General features: G+C 43.3%; 1 long non-coding RNA gene across 1 annotated transcript; it reads left to right on the top strand.

The window, feature by feature from the left end:
• On the top strand, window positions 1-8387 carry LOC148121716 (uncharacterized). Its single transcript, XR_015738097.1, has 2 exons — window positions 1-2298; window positions 7257-8387. It is a non-coding gene; the product is annotated as an uncharacterized LOC148121716 (long non-coding RNA).
• The last annotated feature ends 203 nt before the right edge of the window (window positions 8388-8590 follow it).

Raw genomic sequence — 8590 nt, 5'->3', positions numbered from 1 at the left:
ACAGCAGCAGCTACCTCATTTGGAGAGAGTTGGAAAGGAAAGGGCTCAGACTGGAAGAGGAAGATCTGCCTGCCTCAGTGGTGAACATGGGAGGGAGTAGGCAGGGCTTGTCTCTTAAAGGGACAGGACAGACCATTACGCCAGCCTCAACAAAAATACCACTCACCAGGGTATGGGTGTGGTGACTTAGAAATATTAGTAAAGAATATGAAGATGTGAATAAAAATAATAAAACAGAGAAACATAGAATAGTATTCAGAGGGACTGCCAGTGAATACTGAAATCACCCGCATGCATTTAATTTCCAGCTGTTTAAAATACCCTGAACTCAAGAGGTTGAAGAGTAAGATTTAAAAAAAACTGCATTAACATGATACAAAGAAATGAATAGACCAGTTGAAGGTAGCAGGCTACATCCATACTTAAACATTCCGTTGCTAGGACAAAACAGTCACCAAGTCACACTCACACCCTAGACCAAAACATTCTGTAGGCAAACTACTCCTGGGTGGAATCCAACATTATCTCCTTAAAGGAACCTCAGTTTGAGCCTTAGACTTTTGTTTGAGGTAGAAACACATCAGCTTCACCATTCCTGAAATACAAATACAAGGTCTGGCGATTAGCCACACCTGTTGACAATAACCTTGAGAGCAGAACTCTCTGACCTGAATCTAGGTAAGACCTTTGTTTGAGGTAGAAATACAATAACCTTGCAGGAATAGAGGTAAGTTCCAACCCTCTGACCTTTGGTCAACATGGAAATGGGCTTACTTTTTTGGGGCCTCCACAGCTAAGGTTCAGTACTATCCAAGAACCTTGGAATGAATGCCTAAAGATGGGTAGGGGATGGGATGCCATTGTTGGGAGATGGGTGGGGACTGTGGTGCAGCTGTTGGGAGATGGGGTGGCGCACTTAACAAACATGCAGGCAAAACACCCATTAACATAAAATACAAATAACTATGTTTTTAAAGATGATTAACAACAATTAATAATAAAATAGAGCAATTGTAGTAATATAATACAAAATTACTTAAAATGTATGAATTATTTATTTTCTGAAATTTTCTACTTAATACTTTCTTACCATAGCCATTCACAGAGCTCTGAAAACCACAGGAAGTGGAATTCTGTATGGAGAGACCTACTGTACACTAAAAACCAGGATGTCCCAAAGCAGCAATCTATTGCTACTTAGTCTTGTTATCTGGGTTGTATTCAGCGTATTGAAGAAACTCAGTTCCAATAAAAGCTGGCATTAATGACAAGTCCATTTAAAATATTAGCTTCCTGAGTGGGAAGGAGGCATCCTGAACAAACAAACTGTCATATGACCAGACGGATAGGCGAAATCGCTGTGTGCAGGGAGTGGCGGTTAAGGCTGAGTAAGGACAGTGGCCAAAGAAAAGGCAGCTTCACACTGCCTGTTACTCAGTGCAAAAGATCCTATCAGGACCAGCAGGATGGCTCAGCGAGACAAGGTGCATGCCCCCAAACCCGAAGAATCGCAAATAGCAAAAGCACAGAATCTACTCCTGCAAGTTGTCCTCTGGCTTCCACATGTGTGCAGTGTGTGCTTGTTCCTGCAAACCAAAGCAAAAAGGTATTTTATTAGTCTGAACATTTGGAGTGGGAAGAGACCGCTGTTACCTGTAAGGAGCTGAGACTCCCTGTGGTCATCTGTAACTAAGCCACCCTCTCTACGCTGACTCTTTTTTATTCCCTCCAAGGCCTCCATAATAACGCTTTGCTTATCTCAGGCATTCGGGACCTGGTTTCATGTAGCCCAAGCTGGCCTCTGTGTAACCAAGTGTAGGGTCCAGGTCTGCCTCTGCTCCTGGGGTGCATCTTGAGGACAGTTTCTGGTCAGACAGCTAAAACATTCTGTTTGTTCCTGAGCTCCCTCTGCCCTGCCTGGTGATTAGCTGTAGGGCATTGTTTACTCCATCTTTGGTGTAGCAATTTCCCACCTGCGTGGGGGGGGGGGATCATTGTGCAGCAGCTAGGTATATAAGGATTTCCCCAAAGTTGAATAAACGGCATTTGGCTGATCGCCTTTCGAATGACCCAGGTCTCTTGTGTGTTCTTTCAATCTCCAGGCCCTTGCCCAACTCGTGCGAATGACTCATGATCGGTACAGTGGCACACGAACTGTACCGAGAGGGTAACACAGAATCGGGTGTTGCAATTGGAGGCACCGCTGGGATCATCAGGAACTACAACAGTTGGAGGTCCATCAGCAAGATCGGGAAGTAGGGATCCCTGAGAGGTTGCCCTCGGAAGGCTGGCCAGCAGGTAAGAAATTGAGTGGTGAGGGTGTATTGGTTATGGGTGCAAGTAATTCTGTTCCAGTGTTAAGGGGCCAGTTAACAGGCCAGTTGTTAGTTCTTTTGGAGAAACAAGGCACCAGTATTAAAGTTGAGACAGCACAAGAGATCATTAAGAAGGTTTTAGAGTTAGTCCCTGGTTTCTACATGCAGGGGGCTTTAATGTTACTGATTGGGAGCAGGTAAAGGCTGACCTTCAAAAAGCAGTGAAAGAGTGAGGATCAGAAGAATTCCCCATAGCGATATTTTCACTTTGGCGCCTAGTTAGAGATGTTCTTCTCAGTGATGATGTAAAAGTAAAAGAGCAATTAGAGAATTTGAACAAAACCCTTGAGGAGATTCAGGAGGTAGAATCTGTGAGTTCTATTAAGAGCTTTGAGGAGGGGGAGGTTAAAAGTATTAGAAGGGATATAGAAGAGGAAGAAGAAATTTTAGAAAAGGAGATCGCACTGGTAAAAAAGAAGTTAGAAAAAGAGGAAAGGAAGGAAGCAAACAGAGATGTCTCTATGAGACCTCCGCTGCAAAAAACATTCCTTGCCACTTCAAGTCCTTGTACTATTGCTTCTGCCCCTATAGACTTAGAGGCAGAAATACGAGAGATCCAAAACAGACTAAATAATCTAAGTAGAGAAAGGCAGATTTATCCTGTTGTGGAAATTATTGATCCACAAGAACAGAGGATCAGGCAGCTTAACTCCTGGCCTTTAAGAATATAAAGCAGTTTTAAAAGAAGCAGTTATGGCCTATGGAACTCATGCTCCCTTCACTGTGGCTTTATTGGAATCTTTTGAAGAACTCAGCCTTACAACCAGTGACTGGATGCAGCTTTGCAGGGCTTGTCTTTCTATGGGAGATTATTTGTTATGGAGAGGTGAAATACAGAAAAATTGCAGAAATACCACATGGAATAATGCCACTGTGAGTTTCCCCCAGCATAACCTTGACATGCTAACTGGTGAAGGACAGTATGCTTGCTTAGCAGCACAGATTGCATATAATCCTGTGATTTATGCTCAGATAGTTGCCGTGGTCATTAAACTTGGAAAACTTTCTAACAAAGGAGCAGGAGAACAGTTTTCAGAACCTTCAGAACCTTATTCTGAGTTCATTGATCACCTGCTACAGGTGGGAAGTCGCATTTTTGGGGATGTGGACTCAGCTATGCCGGTCATAAAATAATTGGCCTTTGAAAATGCTAACAAATACTGTCAAGAGGCTTTACACCCCCATAGAAATGGAAATTAAGATGATTTTATCCGGTTATGCAGGGACATTGGCACTCACATGATGAGTCAGGTAATTGTTTCTGCCCTTATGGAGGGTCAAGGTGGAACTAGATCAAGAAATTGTTTTCAATGCGAAAGGTCAGAACACATCAAAAGGAACTGCCCTGCGGGTAAAGGGGCAGTTAATCAGCTCAGGGGAAATCCAGGTGTTTGCCCAAAATGTCAAAAGGGGGATCATTGGGCTAATGACTGCCACTCTAAGACCGACAGTCAAGAAAATCTCATCTTGTGTTGGGAAACGGGAGGAGGGGCCTGCCCCGGGCCCCCAAAACACAAGTGTACGGGGCCATGAGCGAACCAGGTGTTCCCAACGGATTCATTCCTCAAAGAAACACCTCACTGTCTACGACCTTGTTCGAGGCACCTCAGGAAGTGCAGGACTAGACCTCTGCACCTCCGTCTGGGCAGTATTGACCCCCACAAATGGGTGTGCAGGCCTTGGGGACTGGAATATTTGGACCTATTCCAGAGGGTTCAGTAGGTGTAGTTTTGGGTAGAAGTAGTTCTGCACTTAAAGGAATTAAAATTTTACCAGGACTCATAGACTGTGATTATACTGGAGAAATTAAAATTATGATTGAAGCTGGTATGGGAGTCCTTGCCATCCCTCAAGGAGCGAGAATAGCTCAACTAATGCTTTTGTCCATGTTTTGCTCTACTAATCCATTCTTTAAACAAGAATGAGGGGACAAGGGATTTGGCTCCGCAGGATTCCCTGGAGCTTTTTGGGTCTCTAGTTTAGAGAACCGCCCCTCGCTTATATTAACAATCAATGGGAAAAAGTTCCAAGGCCTTCCAGATACAGGGGCTGATTCTTCTGTGATTGCTAAAAAACACTGGCCTGTAGCCTGGCCTCTACAGCCAGCCTCCATGACATTACAGGGGATAGAAATGGCCAATTCTCCAGAGTGTAGTACTCAATATTTCGATTGGGAGGATGAAGAAGGCCATAAGGGCATTTTTAAACCATTTTTCCTGAAACACCTTCCTCTTAATTTGTGGGGAAGAGATGTTTTGCAAGCTATGGGAGCAGTTCTGACCACTTAACTTGTGCAACACATGCTAACAAACCAGAACTTTGTCCCTGGTTGGGGCTTGGGCAAAAATCTGCAGGGAGATGTGCAGATTTTAGCAGACAAGAAAATAATACAACAGTTACCTGGACAGTATGCAGGGTTAGGGCATTTTTCTTAGGGGCCATTGCAGAGCATCCAGAAAGCATTCCCATAAAATGGAAAACTGAAAAACCTGTATGGATAGAGCAATGGCCCCTAAGTAAGGAAAAATTACAGGCTGCTCATACACTGATGCAGGAACAGCTAGAGGCAGGATGCATAATGCCATCCACTTATCTCTGGAATACTCCTATCTTTGTTATTAAGAAAAAGTCTGGTAAATGGAGGCTGCTGTAAGATCTTAGAGCAGTAAATGATTGTATGGAAATTATGGGGACAACTCAACCTGGGTTGCCTCAGCCTGTGGGTATTTCTGCAGGATACCATCTTTTAGTTATTGACCTGAAGGATTGTTTTTTCACCATTCCTTTGCATCCAAAAGACTGATAAATTTGCTTTCAGTGTACTGTCTATAAATTTCAAAGAACCATACAGGCGCTACCAATGGGTAACATTGCCCCAGGGCATGACCAATAGTCCTATCATTTGCCAAATGTTTGTGGCACGGATTATTGCCCCAATAAGGTATAAATATTCTCAACTGTATATAATTCATTATATTGATGACATTCTATTAGCTGGACAGGACTCATAGATAGTCCTTGAGGCTTTTGCTGACTTGAAAGAATGCCTAGCACATGCTGGGTTGATGATCGCTTCTGAAAAGGTACAACAATAGTTTTCAATACATCAGCTATTATAGACAGGAGTAAAACCACAGAAAGTTACTCTTCACTTAGATAAACTACAGACTTTGAATAATTTTCAAAAACTGCTTGGAGACCTCAATTGGGTCTGGCCCAGTCTGGGAATTCCTACTGGAGTCTTAAAACCACTTTTTGACATTCTGCAGGGGAATCCAGACCCAACTTCCTTTCATGAGTTGACACCTCAGGCAACGCAATGTATTACTTTAATTGAAGAAAAGCTTGCCTCTGCTTATATTCATTATATTGACTATAGTCAACTGCTGCTATTGATAGTTTTTCTCTCTCAGATTGTCCTACTGGAGTTTTCTAGCAGCAAGGACCTATCCTGTGGGTACATGAACATGTGTCAGCTGTAAAAATTGTTATCTCGTACCCATCAGCTGTGCTACATGTTATTCAGAAAGGGTATAAACTTAGTTTACAAACCTTTGGAATGTTACCTGATAAGGTTATTGCACCATATACCCAGACAGAAATAACTTGGCTACAAAATTTTACTGAAGATTGGACCGTGTTTTTATGCACTAATCCCTGCAAGTTTGATAATCATTATCCTTCTGATAAGTTGGTCACCTTTTTCAAAAATCATCCAGTATGTTTTCCTAAAGTTATTTCTTTGCAGCCTCTGGCAGGGGCGTGGAATGTGTTTACTGATGGGTCTTCTACCAGGAAAGCTGTGGTAGCCTCCCGTCCTGATTTTGATATTCAGCCTGTTAATGCTAAATCTGCTCAGGTGGCTGAATTGATTGCTGTACAAATGGCCTTAGAGAAGTATGCTGATATTCCATTTAACCTTTTTACTGACAGTCAGTATATAAGCAAAATTCTTGCACCTTTGGAAACTGCAGCTTATATTGCCTCTGTATTTTGAGTTCAGATGCAGTTATTGTCTATTCAAACTTTGCTTTGGACCCAATCTGTTCCCATTTACATAGGGCATTTGCGGGCTCATACTGACCTTCCTGGTCCCTCGAGCGAGGGTAATGCATTGGCTGATCAGCTTACTCGTCAAATTTGTGCAGTGAGTCAAGAATCTTAGGAAGCTGCAGAAAAAGCTCATAATCGTTTTCATCTCAATGCTGGGTCTTTAAGATTTCATTTTAAGACTTCTCAAGAACAAGCTACTGATATTGTTAAAAAATGCTCTCTGTGTACAGAACTTTTAACTGTTCCCCATTTGGGAGTTAAATCTCGTGGGCTTGCTCCTAATCATTTATGGCAAATGGATGTTACCCATGTTCCTTCTTTTGGGCGCATGCAATATGTTCACATAACCGTGGATATATATTCTCATCTTATTTTTGCCCCAGCTCATACAGGAGAAAAATTATGGGATGTTAGAAGTCACTGTCTCCAGACTTTTACCTATATGGGAGTTCCAAAAACTGTAAAAACTGATAATGGGCCAGCCTACACCAGCACTGACTTTGCTAAATTTTGCTCTGAGTTCTCTATTTCTCATAAAACAAGAATACACTATAATCCTCAAGGACAAGCTATAGTGGAGTGAGTGCATTGTATGCTCAAAGCTTATTTGCATAAAACAGAAAAGGGGAAATATGGTTCCACCCCCAGAAACCATTTATCTTTTATTTTATACTTTTTTGACTGTTGATGCTCAATCTCATACCTCTGCTGATCGACATTGGCAGCCAGATTCTTCCGGAATGTCTTATGTTAAATGGAAGAATCTAGCAGATGGCACCAGATCCTATACTGGTGTGGGGAAGAAGAGCTGTTTGTGTTTTTCTGCAGGATGCTGACAGCCCAATATGGATACCTGAGCATCTGGTGTGTGCTGCGGATTTTCCTGTCCAGATGCCTGAAGACAGAACAGAGCCAAGAGATCAAATAGACTCTGGCTTGTCAACTGAAGAGTTGCTGGGATCCTGAGGAGCTGGCTGTGATGGTCTGAGTACTGAGGACTGTTTCTCTACCTATCCACCCATCCCATGATTTTGGCAGCCATTGCTGTGCCCGCCAGAGCGGCTAATGCTGCTGGATTTTCCATTAGTCAGTCAGTTGCTTCTGCTAGCACAATGGATACCCTTTCAGGGCATGTTGCAAATGCCTTGGCCATTAAAATTGAGCTAAATTTACAAATGATTTGGTTGTGGTTTATGACCTCTGCTAGGTTTCAGTAAGGCTTATTGCTGTTATTCACGGACCCTGGAGTGCACAAATTACAAATTGGCTATTGATGTTATTCTAGCTAACTATACCAGGGTTCCTTCCACCAGTGCTGAGACTTTAACTTAAAGGGCTCCAATTTGGGCAGACTTACTAAGGATTGAGCAGGCTCAGCCTCCTTAAGGAGTGCTTATATGTGCTGGAGCATCATCTTCATGGTTTCATGGTGCCAGAGCCAAAGGCAAGCTCAGGTCAATGCTGCCACGTGGCAAGTCCTCTTAGCTATTGCCCTGGAGAATCTTTCGACACGAATCTGGCTGAACTTGGTGATGGGTGACTAGTGAGTCAATGACGGGAAAGGTTTTTTGGGGGGCCGCCCCAACCTAAGACAGGAAATGTGTTTTGAACTGAACACTTTCCCATAACGGGTAAGGGGTATTGCCTGATGTCCAATGCCACCTTAGATAGGCCTAGTCATATAATTTATATAAAAGGGGGACCTGTAGGGCCTGGGTCTGACCCTACTCCTGGGGTGCATCTTGAGGACAGTTTCTGGTCAGCCAGCTAATACATTCTGTTTGTTCCTGTGCTCCCTCTGCCCTACCTGGTGATTAGCTGTAGGGCATTGTTTACTTCATCTTTGGTGTGGCAATTTCCCACCTACCTGGTGGGGGGGACTCCTTGTGCAACAGCTAGGTATATAAGGATTTCCCCAAAGTTGAATAAACGGCATTCAGCTGATCTCCTTTCGAATGACCCAAGTCTCTTGTGTGTTCTTTCAATCTCCAGGCCCTTGCCCAACTTGCGTACAGTACAGTGGCACACAAACTGCACCAAGAGGGTAACACAGAATCGGGTGTTACAGCCAAGGATGATCTTAAACTTCTGAAGCTCCTACACCTGGCTCCCAAATGCTAGGTCGGCAGTTGTGTACCATCCCTGATTTCTGGGGTGCTGGG

This window comes from Myodes glareolus, chromosome 6, assembly GCF_982192425.1.
Source record: "Myodes glareolus chromosome 6, mMyoGla1.1, whole genome shotgun sequence".
In the NCBI taxonomy this organism is placed as follows: Eukaryota; Metazoa; Chordata; class Mammalia; order Rodentia; family Cricetidae; genus Myodes; species Myodes glareolus.
This window is presented reverse-complemented; position numbering and strand designations above follow the sequence as displayed.